The sequence below is a fragment of the Molossus molossus genome, unplaced genomic scaffold (genome assembly GCF_014108415.1).
Source record: "Molossus molossus isolate mMolMol1 unplaced genomic scaffold, mMolMol1.p scaffold_m16_p_8, whole genome shotgun sequence".
NCBI lineage: Eukaryota > Metazoa > Chordata > Mammalia > Chiroptera > Molossidae > Molossus > Molossus molossus.
The window spans coordinates 39,429,053-39,446,184 of record NW_023425402.1 but is presented as its reverse complement, the minus strand read 5'-3'; the positions used below and the strand labels follow the sequence as shown (position 1 = coordinate 39,446,184).

Below are 17,132 nucleotides of genomic sequence, written 5' to 3'. Positions count from 1 at the left end.
TGAGACCCTTTCAGAGAGTCAATAGGTCAAAACTATTTTCATAATAATACTAACACGTTTGTCTTTTTCACTGTGGTTACATTTGCTCTAACAATGCAGAACTAATAATGGGTAGCCTGGCCGGGTGTGGCTCAGTGATTGAGTGTTGACCCATGCACCAAGAGGTCACCAGTTCAATTCCCGATCAGGGCACATGCCCAGATTGTGGGCCCGATCCCCAGCGGGGGGCGTGCAGGAGGCAACCAATCGATATTCTCTCTCATCGATGTTTCTCTCTCTCTCTCCCTCTCCCTTCCTCTCTCTCTAAAATCAATAGAGAAAAAATATATAGTTTTTAATAATAATGGGGTAAAACTTTTACCAGTTTACCTTGAATCAAGGCAGTGGCACCAAGTCATACATACCAGTGGTCACTGCACAGACAGTAAACAGAATGCTGTCTCACTTAAGAACACCTTTGTTGAAGCAGTAAAATGTACTGAGTCTATTAAATCTTCACCCTCGACCATACATCTTTTAAATATATTATATGACAAAATAGAAATTGTGCATAAAGTACAAGTTACCTCAAGGAAAATATTTGTGTGAATGTTGAGTTCTAATCTTCAGGAACTGACTGACCTTTTTTTTTTTTCTTCTTCATGAAACATCATTTGCACTGGAGAGAATGACTAACCTTAGTTCTCAAACTCTGGTTTCTGGCAAACAGGTTTTGTTTGTTCATTGGTTTGCTTTTGAGTGAAGCTTGTCACTTCAAGGAAAGCAATGACCAAGTATTTGTTGACAATGATAAAATTCAAGTGAAAAGTAGAATCTAGGAAAACCTACATCAGACCTGAGCATAATAGTCTATGCTGTGTAAGTTTAAATACTTAAAAGATTCTGATGAGATCAAAATATGATTTTTTAAAATATGTTTTTATTAATTTTTTTAGAAAGAGAGATAAGGAGAGGGAGACAGAGAAACATTAATTAGAGAAACATCCATTGGCTGCCTCCTGCACGCCCCCCACCAGGATAGAGCCTGTAACCCATGCAGGAATCAAACCAGTGACCTCTCAGAGCATGGCACAACACTCAACCAACTGAGCCACACCAGCCAGGGAAAATAATAATTTTGCTACTACATAAATTTAGAAAATATGTATAACTCAGTGAAACAGTATGTTCCAAATGACCAATCCATCATGTTATAAAAGAATACATAGGTAAAAGATCCAAAGTGCTAAACAGACCAACGTGTTGTAATGTAACAGTTCAAAAAGTTCACTGATAGGTTTGGAACATTAAGAAATTACCACTTGCTGAGTTTCAATGAAAGATGAAAGAAGAATATACAGAATTAACTGAAAAGGTTAAATTAATAATTTCTTTCCCAATGATCTATCTGTATGAGGCCAGATTTTCTTCACACACAGTTCAACCAAAACAGCATAATGCAACAAACTGAATGCATAAGCGGATATGACAATCCAACTGTCTTCTATGAAGTTAGACCACAAAGAACTTTACAAAAATGTAAAACACTCTTTTCTTTTCACTAATTTTTGTTTTGGAAAATAGTTATTTTTCATAACATATGTCATTTCTGTTAAGTATTTATCAATTATTGTTGTTTTAAAATGAATAAAATAATTTTAAATTCTAATTTTAGCACAGTAAATATTCATAAATAAAACAAAATAAAGAAAAATTTTATAGGGTCCGCAATAATTAAGAATATAAAGGAGTCCCAAGACCTGAGATCAACTGATCTACATAAAACTTTATGATATCTTTTGCTAGGCAGTTCACATTCTCTAGTCATTCACAATCTAGTGTGAGTAGGGGAAAATGAAAGAAGATACACATCATGTAACCTGTGATAAATATTATAATACAGGTGTAACTACAAACTGTAAATTTGGAAAAGCTATTTTGAAAGATTTATTCAAGCAAGTCCTGAAATATGGGTAAGACTGACCTAAAAGAAAGTATATTTTAGCCCTGGCCAGTCTGCCTCAATGGTTAGAGTGTCAGCCTGCAGACCAAAGGGTCACAGGTTCAATTCCAGTCAAGGACACATAACTGTGTTGCAGGTTTGATCCCTGGCCCCAATCGGGGTTGTGCAGGAAGCAACCAGTTGACGTGTCTCTCTCACATCAATGTTTCTCTCTCTCCCTCCCTCCCTTCCACTCCAAAAATCAATGGAAAAATATCCTTGAGGAAGGATTAACACACACCCAAACAAAGACCAGGGAGATGAGAGAATGGGGATATGCTTGAGAACAGGTCATGGCAGAAGAGTGGCAAGGGCTAAGGTGGAAAAGTGGGCCAAGAGATTGGGACACACAGTTTTCAAACCCTACAATAAAAGTGTGGACTCTTAAATGTATTAGGGGAAGCGCTAATGTGGATTCCATTGAGCTAGAGAAAGTTGCAATCAGTTTTCTACTTTGAAATAGAACCCTAATGGTAATGCACAGGACAGACTGACACAGGAGATGTGGATGGAAGGAAAAGACGACCTTCCAGAAGCAAAAGAGGGTTTGACAACTAACAAACATGCCAAGTGAAGCGGGAAACAATGAGCAAAAGTTCTCAGCATGAGCAACTAGAGTAATGAGAGTATCATAAAGCAAACAGAAGAAATGCAAGTTTCTAAAAGAAGGTGGATATGATGGGAATATGTGAAATTTTAAAATATCTGTAGGGCAGCAATTTTTCAACCTTTTTCATCTCATGGCACACATAAACTAATTACTGAAATTCTGCATCACAACAAAAAATATATTTTTTGCCAATCCGACAACAACAAAAAAAAAACAGGTATTTTGATTCCTTCACATTGGATGGCTATTGTATTAGCTGTTATCATTTTTTTATTGGACAATCTAAGGGAAAAGAGGTCAGTGTCCTTGTCTAGACAGTCAGGTATTGCATGCTTTAAAAATTCTTGTGGCACACTGGTTGAAAATCACTGCTATAGAGGTATCAGTTTAGAAATGCTGGTTAAGATTATATAGAAGAAAATTTTGTGGGAAATCTGCATATGAATAAGAGTTGGAACCACGGGGCTGATATAATAATCAAAAATGTGAACAGAGTGAGTAGAGAGCAAAGTGCAAAGTATAGGATTTTATGAGAGATGAACAGAAAATTAAACAATAAAAATAATAAAGGAAATGTCACGAGACCTGAGAAAGTGCATGACCACAGAAACTAAGAGGACAAAGTTCAAAGAGAATTAGTTGGTCAGTAGCTGAAGAGGTTGGGAAAAAACAATGATCTAAATGAGGACACTGGATCTATTAAATTAGGTTACAGAATAGTCTGTTGAATGCTTAGGGACAGAGCACAGATTACAATGAATCTGAGTTCATGGCCTCATTAGTATGGTATTAGGTACAGAAATAACTACTTTACCCGGGGCAACATGAAAGTATGTTTTCCAAGCAATAGTTTGTCTGCTTTCAACTGTAACAACTTTTAATATCTCTCTAAAATTTGTGTTATTCTCAGAGAATTAATTTCAGAGTAGCATAAAACACTGATCTAAGCATTTAAACACAATACTAGCATTTGCCTAATAAATTTATGACAAAAACAATTTACTATCATGTTATATATTAAACCTCAATCTATCACTTAAAAGATTGTTCTTGGGGGAGATGAGCCTAGTAAAGTACATTGTAGTGCAAATCCAACAAATAGCATTTATTTAAGGAAAAAAACTATTATCCAATCCCTTTTTATCAATAATATCAAGCAAAGTTATGAGCTTGCCCAGCCAGTATGGTTCAGCGGATTAAGTGTCGTCCCATGGACTGAGAGGTCCGGGTTTGATTCCAGGTCAGGGCACAGGCCAGAGTTCTGGGCTCAATCCCCAGTAGGGGGCATGTAGGAGAAACATCACACTGATGTTTCTATCTCTCTCTCCCTTCTTCTCTCTCTAAAAAAATCAATAAAAACATGTTTTAAAAAAATATATGAGCTCAAACTTAATTTAGGCATATTTATATGAAATGTGTATACAGCCAGGCCTGTTTATATAAAAGTACTATGTGAAAGATCCATATTTATTAGTGTAATTTAGAAAACAATCATTTGTTTTACAAAAAGATTCTTCCCTTTGCAAAAGAAATCGCTAGTGGGATCCTTTAAATAAACATGAGGTTTTCCAGGATAATACAAAATTACAATTTACTCCTTTATATAATTTACACAAACTTTACAAAAATACATTTATTTAAAGCAAATTTATGAAGTATGAGTTAAAATGGGTAGTTGTTGTGGGGTTTAGAAACCATAAGGAATGGTTTGGACTCTTCATGCAGAGGTCTTCCTTCTCTCGCCAACCGGCTGGGAAAGCCGGAGCACAGTGGAGAGCAGAAATCGGAGCGTGAGGACGACAGAAGGCACCAGAGAGGAGGTGGCAAACTTAGACTTGAAAACAGGCAACAGCTGCATGAGTATCATGACGTTACCATCCTTGATTAGACAGAAAGACAAAACAGATCAATCCTGAAGGGGTTTTCAAAGCTTTGAGTCTTTAAAAGAACACACCAAAAAAGGTAACTTAGGATTGTAAAAGGCTCTGGGTCCAGGTCACCCAAAGACCTCTCAACAATCCCCTCACTACTGTATCACCTTAGCAAGTTAGTTAGACCTCAGTTCTCAGCTGTAAAATGAGATAATAAGAGCTACTTCATAAGGTTCACATTACAATTAAATGAGAAAATGACTATGAAACACTCAAAGTGGTGGCACATGGCTGGCCCTCAAGAATTATTAGAATCGTCCTGTTCTAGGGTCACTTTGGATCATTCATTTAATCCATCATTATAACATACTGCCAACTCCCAACCAGCAACAAAAACCTTTCACTGTTAAATCCTGATGATCTACTCAGTTGTCTATATATACTGAAAACACTAACTTTGTCAATGTTGTATGCCAAACAGTAGGATCCTAGAGAACATGACCAAAGTCCATGAATTCTGGACCAGCTCCAGAAGCACATCTTTAATAAATGGTAGCCCATTTCCTGACACTAACATTCTGTATGTAGCCATAAGGCTATCTCCATTGTTGCTAGTAACTCATTAAGTCACCAAATTAAACAAGTGGTTTATATATTCTTTTTTTTTAATCCTCACCCAAGGATATTTTTCTATTTATCTTCAGGTAGAGTGGGAAAGAGAAAGAGAAAAACATCAACGTGAGAGAGACACATCGACTGGTTGCCTCCCACACGACCCCAACCAGAGCTGGGGATGAACTGCAACTGAGGTACATGCCCTTGGCCAGAATCGAACCCACAACTCACTGGTCCACGGGCCGACGCTCTACCGCTAAGCCAAACCGGTCAGGGCATATATATTTTTAATTTATGTGGCACCTCCCTTTCAGAAAAGCAAACTTATCAGTAAAATATATCTCTATGAAATACAAAATTCTAACTGAAATACATTTTTTTTCTGGTTCCTAAAACATCTGTAGTGAAATCTGGTCATAAATTCAAACTCATTCACTTCCCTTCCTCCTCTCCCCTGCCCACCACACCTGATAGAAAATCACTCTCAAACTAATATAAACCTCCTCAATTAGCCATTGAGTACATGATGACTAGTTTTACATTTACACTCCTCTGTTGTCTCCATTATCTCAATGGCCAACACAAGCCATAGTTTTGTATGAAATCGCAAGCACAAACACGATAGCTACATCAATCATCTTGCGCTTCTCATCTTCAAGTCACCAAGGACCGACAGGAAAAGCAGAGAACCGAATACATTCCTCTTCAAAACACATACATATGCATATACTTTGTTCTTTCCCCAAAACACCAAAAGGATAACAGACAGCAAATCTTGCCCACAAACCAAAACACAGCTATTTCATCTAATTTTAGAAAAAGAATAACAAGGAACCAGAGAAAACCTTGCTCTGGAATAACTCAATCCTCAAATCAGGGAATTCAAAGAGTATAACATGGAAAAACCAACAACCTCAATTCTCTCCTGCGGGATACTAATTCTATCAGTGTCAAATCAAAATGAACAATATGTTTCTAGAAGGTACCACAACAGTTTGAAATCTCTCCTTTTAAAATAAAAAGCCCACTTATAGAGAAAATATCTAAATGCATGATTTCTAAGCACAGGTGCTATTTGGCTGCTGTGTATTAGTTTGATATGATTTCAAATTCACTTGTTTAAGACTTAAATGAAGTTGTCTTAATCCACTTGACTCCAGTAAAAGCTGTTTTAAGAAGTTGTTTTGCTAGAAGAATGAACTAAGCGGTGTCAGGATGCCATCATCTCATCTGTCGTCGTAGATGATCCCTCAATAGCCCAGCTGCTGAGGGGCCGCACTGGGGGCTCCTGGATAAGAACATGTAGAGAAGCAACTATGGCAAGGAAACATTCAGACTACAGTGAGAATCTGTGAGGACTGCTGGAGAGTTTGGGTCTGGCCAAGGTGACACTTTGTTGATGTAAAGAGCTCTCTGAAGACCATTGGGACATCAGCTCCTGTCTCGATGAAGCAATTCCTCCTAGACAGTGGTGAAAGCAGAGAAGCAACCCCAGCAAAGATCTTTCTGCTCATCAACAGGGGAGCTGGTTCCCTAGCAACGGGCTCTAGCAACAAGAGCAGCTGGGTGTCAGCTCTCCAATGGCCAAGTATTCTCTCCTGAGTGCCTACTCATGTAAAAAGGTACACCTAATCTAAATTTGGACTTTATTCCTTCATCTCCCCTTGCCTGGAACAACAGTGTAATTAACCTATCGTTGCTTTGGAGTATGTTATTTCTTTACTGGCTTACTAAGAGACATTACCCTAATAAGTCATGAAGATGTAATGCACAGAATGGGGAATATAATCAATAATATCGCTATAACGGTATAGTGACAGATGATTACCAGGCTTGTGGTGACCAATTTATAAGGAATGTAAATGTAGAATCATTATGTTGTACACCTAAAACTAATATATTATTGTATGTCAACTATATTTTAATATTTTTAAAGCAACATTATCCTGCATGCTATTGGCTTATGAGATTCGCAGTGAACCTATGTTAAATAAATTGCTGGCAAAGACAAAATCAGTCTCTGACCATAAGTTTGCATATGCTACCCCAAACAAAAATTAAACATTGATTTACTCCAAGCCTGTTATTTATTTTTTACCATCGTCTTTTATTTTATTTTATTTTTTTATCCTCACCCAAGGACATTTTTCCATTTTTTGTTCAGATAAAGTGGGAGGGAGACAGAAAGAGAGAGAAACATCGATGTGAAAGGACACATCAAGTGGTTGCCACCCACACAACCCAACCAGGGCCGGGGACAAACTGCAACCGAGGTACGTGCCCTTAGCGGGAACCAAACCCGGGTCCCTCTGGACTGCAGGCCGACACTCTAACCGCTGAGCCAAACCGGCCAGGGCTACCATAGTCTTTTAAAGACAAGATGAAAAACATATTTCTTCAAAGAAAAAAAGAAAGAAAGAAAATGACGCAATTTCATTTACACCTAGAAGTATCCTCTATTTGCATGTGCAAGTCTCACAGCCAGATGTCTGTCATGTGATTAATTTGCTCAGCCCTAGGTATACGGTTCTTCCTTTTCTGGAACCTGTGAACAAGACCCAGTCCAGCTGCTGCTTCATCTGAGTAAAATTCTGTACTTCTTTTTCCCTGGAACCCTCGAGAGAAGAAAAGACAAACTATGATCTAATTGTTTTGTGAGGGTACTGCTCATATAACTAGAAACCTTCATAACATCTCTTTAAGGAGAGAAACCCTTTTCTTTAGCAATCCTTGGGAATCTGTCCAAAATAAAGAGCATGGATTTAGACTTTTAACCAAAATTCAGATTAATGAGGTAAAATTAGCATTAGCAAAGGACAGTGGAATATCAGCAAATTGCAACAGATTTATACAAAAATTTAATCTGTCTTTAAAATGTATTGGGGAGGAAGAACCATTATTTCAGAAAAGTCCTATATATTACATTAAGTCTGTGTTCTGTTTTTTCTGTTATCAAGAGTGCAAGTGAACAGAAGTATAAATTCCAGAAAGTGAAGGTCGATTCTAGCCAGAATTTTTGAAAAGCAGTCATTAAAAGTTTTTTTTTAATAAAAAACAATTATTCTATCAAACTAAGACTACCCAATAAATAAAATTTCAGAAAACATCATTAAGGCCTAACAATATATTAAGAAAAATGCACTATGCTAAAAACCTAAATTATGTTTCTTTTTTTTATCCTCACCCAAGGACATTTTTGCATTCATCTTCAGATGGAGCGGAAAGGAGAGAGGGAGGAAGAGAAAGAGAGAGAAACATCAAAGTGAGAGAGACACATTAACTGGCCACCACCCACACAACCCAAACCAGGGCCGGGGACAAACTGCAACTGAGGTACGTGCCCTTAGCGGGAACCAAACTGGGGTCTCTCTGGTCCACAGGCCAACGCTCTAGTGGTTCTCAACTTTCCTAATGCTGCTAATACAGTTCCTCATGTTGTGGTGACCCCCAACCATAAAACTATTTTCATTGCTACTTCATAACTGTAATTTTGCCACTGTTATGAATCACCATCGGAAATAGGTGTTCTCCGATGGTCTCGACCCCTGTGAAAGGGTCGTTAGACCTCCAAAGGGGTTGCAACCCACAGGTTGAGAACTTCTGCTTAACCGCTGAGCCAAACTGGCCAGGGCCTAAATTATGTTTCTTATTAGGTTGTATAGATCACCAAAAGTTCCCAAAATAATTGTTTGATTAAATGAGAAAGTGAATAAACTATTTTCTAAAAGTATTTTTAAGACAAGTGGTCTCAAGAATTTTGCAGATGTATCACAATTCTACAAGCTGTTTTAAACGCACCAAGGAAATACTGCAAATTCCCAAAGGTTCTAATCAATGTCCTAGTTATTTTCCACTTGCTCCACAGCAGCCCAAAAGTCCTTCTCTGCTCTGCTCCTGCCCTGGGAGGATAAGGATACAGAAATCCTGACTTAGGCTCCCTGACTGGGTTCTAGAAATGGAAGTCACAGGCAGAGACCCAAAGACAGAGGGAAGAGAGGTCAGAGAGCCTCCCCTCTCTCCCTGCCTGCCTCAAGGCCACAGTTCCCGGGCCCTCCACAATGCCAGCTCTCCGCTCCGGTAATCTCTGGGGAAGTAAGGGCTTCTTGCTGTTGCTATTCCCTGGGTGCTTCGCCATCCCTTGTTTGTTCTCTAACCTCTGTAGTCTCTTCATTTGCACCATCAAGGATGAAATTTCTTTTTGTGCTGGGACCTCGCCTAATGAGGCAAACATACCAAGTCTGGTTATTCAAAACAGTCCATTACCTAAAGAAATCCAATTAAAGAGTTTAAAAAGGTCTTAAGAGCTATATGAACATTATGTCTATATCATTGCTATCTGTATAATTATTTAAAAATTAAATGTAACCAGCTTACTTCCACATGAAGCTGGTCAATAAACTGAAATATTCATTACAATTATGTGTGTAATTTAACACTGCATTGTTCTCTCAAAGTAAATGTAACAAGCCTCAAATAAATTTAAAAGAAAAACAAATCAATGAAGAGATTCTGGTAATGATATTTCACTTCCATCTACCTTGTTAATCTAAGCAATTTGTTGTTGTTGTTGTTGAAGTCCTCTCTAAGCACAGGATGAAAAAAAAGGTTTAAACCAGTAGTTCTCAAATTTTGGTGTGCAAGTAAACAGAGAAGTTTGTTAAATGCTAATGCCCAGGCCCCACACCTCCCTGATATGTTTTCACTAGTTTCCCAGATGTTTTTGATGCACCCCTAAACTTCAGAACTACTTAAAACTGGCCAACTTCAAGATTCCACCCAAATTTTCAATATACTGCTTTTTTCTTTTGAATTAATATTCCATATTAAACATGGCCCCCCCAAAAAACAAACCAGCAAACCATAGTAACAATAATGATGCGCACTAACTAAATGCCAGTGTGATATGTGCTTCACATGTGATATGATCAAATTCAGTCCTCACAAGAACCACACCAGGTAGGGAATATTGCTGCCTCCATGTTGTAAATGAGAAAACTGAAGCCAGAGAAACTAAGTAATCTGTCCAAAGGTAGTAAGTGGCAAAACCAGAATCACCTCAAATCTTCCTGTCCTCTTAATTACCCAGGAGCTGGACAACCAAGCACTGTGCATTTATGGAGGATTAAGCCTGAGGGCCAAGCAGCTAGACAAACAATAACCCTCCCTGTCTCCTCACCTCCCCTCAACTCCAAACACTCACCCAATAAGCTCTCTTGACGCTCCTACCCATCACACCCCACCAAACCCTTCCGCCTACATGGTGGCCACCGCACAGTGGAAGAATGGCACAGGTCTGTACATAAACCAGCGCACTTTCCACACGAGGACCTACTACAGGCCAAGTACTGTAAGGGATCCAAACACTGGCTGTGAGCTTGAGCAAATTTAACATCTCTGTGCTTCAGTCTCCTAATCTGTAAAATAAGGGTCGTAATGCTAAGTGCACTGAAATGACATAGTGATTAACTACGATAATGAGTTCAAACACTTGTCTGACATAGTACCTAAGAGCTCAATATACAATAGCTGCTAATAAAATTATACTTTGCCAACCACCTCTTACAAAATTCAACACATCAGTACAAGGTCTCGTTTATTTTCTCTCATCTCTGTTTCCTGCAACTGTGATAAAAAGAGAACATACTCTTATTTTCAGGAGTACACTGGTAACAGTGCTATAACTCGGGGGCCTGAAGGCCAGGAGTAGAATATTTTAGAGCAAATGAGTTTTTTAGTAGCCCTGACATTGTACCACTTTGACAACTGTCTATTTCCCAACTTTAGAGTCAGCCCTGTTGATTACATACTGGTATAAAGAGTCTATAATTAACTTAATTCAAAACAACAATAAAATGTCCCTCACTGTATCATCAGCCCTTTGAACAATGCCTGGCCCTTGGTAGATACTCAAATATTTGTTCAATGAATGAAGGTATAAAGATACCAATGCAGACACACCTTAACTCATGAGTAAGTCTTTACAAAAATAAGCATAATCATCAGATCAATACCAATGAGCCAACAACTTATAAGCTATTTTCATAATTCCCCTAGAATATTTTTCTTCTCTTTTTAACTAATTGTTGACTTTTCTTTAAAAACTCTTCAACTAAAATATATAGAGTACTCATACAACTCAACAAAAGGAAGACAAATAATTCAATTAAAAAACAGGCAGACACTTCTCCAAACAGGACATACAAATGGCCAGGAGACATATGAAAAAATGCTCAGCATCTCTAATCATCAGAGAGATACAAATTAAAACGACTATGAGAAATCACCTCACATCTGCCAGAATGGCTGCCATCAACAAATCCTCAAACAAGTGCTGGAGAGGGTGTGGAGAAAAGGGGACTCTAATACACTACTGATGGGAATGCAGACTGGTGCAACCACTATGGACAACAATATGGTGTTTTCTCAAAAAGTTAAAAATGAAACTGCCATTTGACCCAGTAATCCCACTTCTTGGAATATATCCTAAGAAGCCTGAAACACCAATAAGGAAGTATATATGTACCCCCATGTTCATAGCAGTGCTATTTACAATAGCTAAGATCTGGAAACAGCCCACTAAGTGCCCATCAGTAGATAAGTGGATAAAAAAGCTGTGGTACATTTGTACAATGGAATACTATGCAGCTGTACAAAAGAGAGATCTCTTACCCTTTGAGATGACATGGAGAAACCTGGAGAGTATTATGCTAAGCAAAATAAGCCAGTCAGAGAAAGACAAGTCCACATGATTTCACTTATTGGTGGAAGACAAGGAACAAAATAAGCTGTAGATGAAAAGAGATCCAGAGGCATGGAAGTAGGGAACAGACTAACAAACCTCAGAGAGATGAGGGGTGGGAGGGGTGGGAAGAGACAAATCAAAGAACTTATATTCATATATGCACAACGAATGGATATAGACATTAGGTTGGGGAAAGCAGGAGGCAGGTGGGAGCAGGAAGGAGGGGGACAAAGGGGGAAATAGGGGGGCATCTGTAATACTTTCAACAATAAAATAAATGCTCTTCAACTAGAAAAGTTCATTACCAACCTTGGCACCATTACTCCTCTATTAAAAATGTTAAAAAGATTCCACAATAATATATCATGCTCATCTTCTACCTTACACATAAAAACAAACAAAAAAACACAACTATTTAACAATAAGCAGTTTAGTGACCCTGACTTTTCAGAATTTCCTGAATCATCTGAATTAAAGCCATAAAATGAAATAAGCACTGCTAAGAGATTACCCCTAATTAACATATAGGAGATGGAGAACTGGGGGAGGAGGGATCTACTACTATGGAAATACACAGACAGAAGTTCCCTTCTCTGCTATGCTTCAAACAGCCACATATGTGACCCTGAACAGGTACTTAATTTTTGTCTCCACTTACTCATCTGCAGTATAGGAATAAGTTTACCACATCAAGTTGTTCTAAGGACCAAATATACATAAAATAATTTTCAAAACAATAAAGCAACATACAAAGGTATGTTAACCTTTGATATAAACATCTTCAGGTTTTAAATGAATGTTTCTATTTATCTTTCTTTTTATGTCTCTGCCACTCTTTATATTACCTAGATCCAAAGATCTGCCAGTACAGGAAAGATGCAATTCCCACCTATAGTCATGTAAACACAGTAAGCCCTCAGTAAATATCTGTTGAAAAAGATGTTCATCCCCATATAATCAAAATTTTAGATTCTGCTATATGCAATACTTTATCCTTACCTTTTAAAGTTTAAGCAACAGGTTCCTTCAAAATAAAATAACAAAGGACATAACACACCTAAAAGATGCCTGTGTTTTGCCAGGAATATCCTTTGTGTACATTATCCACCATGAATGTGAATATCTATCTATGTGAATACACCCAAGGAATGTGCTTCAGTATTTTGGTTTCACTGGAAACCTACTTTCTGCATAGAAAAGGACTTCCCTTTCTTTAACACTAGAGTACGATTTCTAAAGATGCCAGATTTGTTCTTCCGGTTTTACTTCCCAGGCTTCAGTACTCAGAAGGAGAACTTTTGGTGGACTTGTGGTAATTTTTCAAACCATTATGTCATTCTTACAATACTCAATAAGAAAAAAGTTTATTTTTGAAAACTATAAATAGAAAGATAGTCTAATACTTACATGTTAAGATTAACAGTCCACCACATTTGTCAAATAAAAGTATAACTATTTTTAAATGCAAGCATTCTGGTTCCTCTGAACACTCTACAATGCCTCAAAAATAAAATTTAAGCTTATTTAACTTTGGTTATAAGTCCCTGATTATCTACACATGCACCAGCGAGCGCACACGCACACGCACACGCATACACACACACACACACACGTGTCTTACAGATCATCCATTAATAATTTATATTAAGCTCTTGGATGATGGTTTTGTACTTACAGTTGAATATCCTTGCAGTACTGAGATACAGTTGAGTATCCTTAAGATGTAAAATTCTTAATAGTTCAAACCAAATAATGAAACACCTGTAAAATAGTCACCCAGCTCAGCTTTCCTATCATTTTTCTTCCTATCATTTATCCAACTACATTCTACTGCTAAAATGACTCCTACTTTGTTACAAAAGATGTACCTTGTGAGCTCATTTCTGGCCTTTATATCTATTACAGTTCAAGGAACATTCCTCAAATAAGCACAGGCCATACAAAAACAAATCTGTTCAAATAGTACAGGTGATAACTTAATCATAATCTGAAAACAAGTCTCCCCCCACCCCAGGATTAGAGAATTATGTAACATTTAAAAGACAGTTAACTGCATTCATGGGCAACAATCTGTCTAATTTGAGGATAATTTTTAAGTTCTCTCCTAACCAGTAACATAATACTATTTGTTTTAGCTACAATGAAAAGCAGTGTTACATTACAGCCTAATTCTAGCTCCCATAAACCAATCAAAATAAAAAGTGCACAATATGTATAATATTCTGGAATTTATACCAGACATGATAAAGCAATATCATATCACTGTTCAAGGCTGTCATCTTAAGAATGAAGAAACAGATGCAGGATTCAAAATTAGTTTCAGACCACATTCATGGCTTAGCTCATCCTCACCTCTTGTGTGCCTTCTTCAAACCTCAAGCTGTATTCTTTAACACTATCAGTTCTGCAGGTTTATTTGAACAGTCTACCAAATGAACTGAGATCAAAGCTGTCTGTGGGAAAGGACAGGGGGTTTCAAGGTCAGAAGTCTTGGGTATGAATCCAGACTTCATTCTTCTGGAGCTTCGTGACCTTAAGCAAAAATATTTTTAAGATTTTTTAAAGTGATTTTAAGAGAGAGAAAGGATGAGGGAGAGAGAGAGAGAAACATGGATGTGAGAGTGAAACATTGATCAGCTGCCTCCTGCACGCCCTACTGGGGATCAAGCCTGCAAAACGGGCGTTTGCCCTGACCGGGAATGGAACCAGCAATCCTTCGGTGCACCTGACGATGCCCAACCACCTGAACCACACCAGCCAGGAGCAAATATTTAAATATTTAGAGATAAGCCTAAATTTCTTCATGTGTAAAAGGACAAGACTACCAACCTTGAGTTATTTTGTAGATCAAGACCCTCAGCTAGTGCTCTGATTATAGCAGATGCCTAATAAACGGGCGACAGTCTTAATACTACTAAAGGACCAGTTCACAAATGATGAAGTATCTCATTAAGGGGATCACTATTAAATTGTATGAAATGTATTAACACTGTAATACTTTTTTCAACCTTTTATTTCAAATGTTTTAATATATAAAAATGAAAAATTCACAAAGGTTGGAAATCTTTTTAAGACTGACATTTTACATATCAAAGATAGAGCTTCATTTATCAACAGACAGTGAAAATTGTTTAATTTTTTTAAATATTTCAGGTACTCTCGTGGTCAAATATTTTAAAACTTTCTGAAGAAAGTTGTATTTTAGAACCTAGAGACAGCCCAGTTATCTAAACAATGGGCTACATGATACACCACAGTCTCCAGACAAAGTCACAACAGGATGAGAAAAGAACCTTCGGCCTCTCTCAGATTTCCTGGCCACTGTTATTTTAAAACTTGATCACGTAAACATAAACAGAGGAAAAAATCCATTTCAGATAAGCCCCATGGGTTATGATTTATGATCTCTGTTTTTAATACCTGGTTTACATTAAATATTGCAATAGCTTATTACATTTTTCATACTCATGTGTAAAACTAATGAAAAACATATTTATGTTATATATAAGTTGTATATATTATATACTTAGAGTTTTTAATCATGATAATCTTTTCTTAAAGATGTTCACCACTTTTGTTACTACCTTTTAAAATTAGTTTTTTCAAACAAAAATGTAATGCAAAAAGCTGGAAGAACAATAAATGGCATGTCACATAGAACATACAAGTACAACTGGCAAATCTGCATAAGACTAAAATGACTTGTCTACCACTGTGCATGTAATTCCTGCGCAACTGAAAATACTCAAAATGAGTTGGATATTTACAAGTCAATGAGTTATTTTGAAGAGTTGCATTGTTTCAAGCTCTGGCTATAGCTCAATTTGTGGTGTTTCTACAGTGAATGATAAAAGACACCAAGGTAATTTTTTCACTAAACAATTTCCCATTAGAAAACCACAAGACATCTATGAAGTTTAGTTAATTTGTACAGAAATGCGGTTTGACTGCCAACCTTTGTACCATGACCATTACCAGCCCAAGTTCAAGATTCACATTTCACAGTGTGAACAGTGTCAGCTAAACCTTAAGAATTTTATTTTTTAAAACTCTCAAACCCTGACTATATTTAGATATACTGCATCTGCACCACCGGAGCGTATCAGCAAATGAAACCTGAATTTAGCACGTACACCAGTCTGTTAAGCGGGGGCAGTGTTTCTAGTTCCTCGCTAATACCTGTAAATTCTAATTGAAGCATTCCTCCACCACAAACTTGATGCGGGGTAAAATGGAACGTGTCTCTGAAACTGAGTGGAAATATTCCTGACACAAATATTCTAGAAATAACCCTATCAAATGATTTCCTACTTCAAAAACCCCAGAAGAATTGAGCATTTTAATTGTCCTAAGGAGTTTTTGTCAATTAACAAATAGAGAAGGCTACTGTTAGGTAGCACACACACATTAACATACTCAAAGTATTGGTCCGTCTCAAGACTAAAAATACAGATCCAGACAGTCCCAGCCTGGTCTCCTACATGATTAAACTTAGCCGATCCTCACATCCCAGGACAAATGGCACTTTTCCGGCACCGAATTTAAAGCTTGTTGACGAAAGACAAAGCTATCACGGAGTCCAAGTCGGACACCTGAGTGCTCCGCGTCCACCCGGGAGCGGAGAAGACACACAAAGGTACCTTGGCGATGATAAAGCCGTGAAAGGAGACTCATTGTCCGGGGGAAACGAGAACCAGCCCTGCGCTCCCGTGAGCCGCCGCCGCCCGGGCCCACCCATCACCTGCTTCAGCCATTCGAGTCCTCGGGAGGTGAACCGAGCCGTGGGCTACCGGCGGCCCGAGGGAGGCCTCGAAGCAGGGCCAGGGGAAGCAGGGACTCCGGGGCACTCACCTGTGAGGACACGAAGGCAGGTGCGCGGCGGCGAGGCTACCTGTCGCCGCCGAGGCTGGAGGGCGTGGTGAGAGCTGACGAGGTGAGGGAAGAGGGCGATGACGCGGCCGAGCTCAGGCACCGGGCGAAGGCGGAGATCAGGCTGCTGCTCGCTTCCTGCTCGGACAGATCCCGGGTCCGTCTCCGCCCGCCGGCCGGCGCTCCACCGAGTCCCCCCGCAGCGCGCACGTCACTGCTACGGAGCGCCCGAGGGGGCGGGGGCGCCGCGGGCCGGGGCGGGACGGCGGGGCGCGCCGGGGCGCAGACCGCGCTCCGGGAGGGGACGCTCGGCGCCCGGGGCCGCCCCGCCCCTCCGCTCGCCCCGCACGGCGGCTCCGGGCTGGGGTGGGCGCTGCGGCGCGAGGAGGGCCCCGCTGGCCTAGCCCGAGAGCTCGTGCCTCCCCCTGCGAAATGGCCTCAGCG

At 39.0% G+C, this 17,132-nt stretch overlaps 1 protein-coding gene across 4 annotated transcripts in view; it reads right to left on the bottom strand.

Moving 5' to 3' along the window:
- The window catches only part of MYO6 (myosin VI), a 145,737-nt gene extending 128,887 nt beyond the window's left edge, over positions 1 to 16,850 (bottom strand). For all 4 annotated transcript variants that reach the window (XM_036247981.1, XM_036247983.1, XM_036247982.1 and 1 more), the window contains exon 1: positions 16,671 to 16,850. The gene's annotated coding sequence lies outside the window, so the exon portion shown is untranslated. The remainder of the gene's footprint in view (positions 1 to 16,670) is intronic.
- Positions 16,851 to 17,132: the final 282 nt, after the last annotated feature.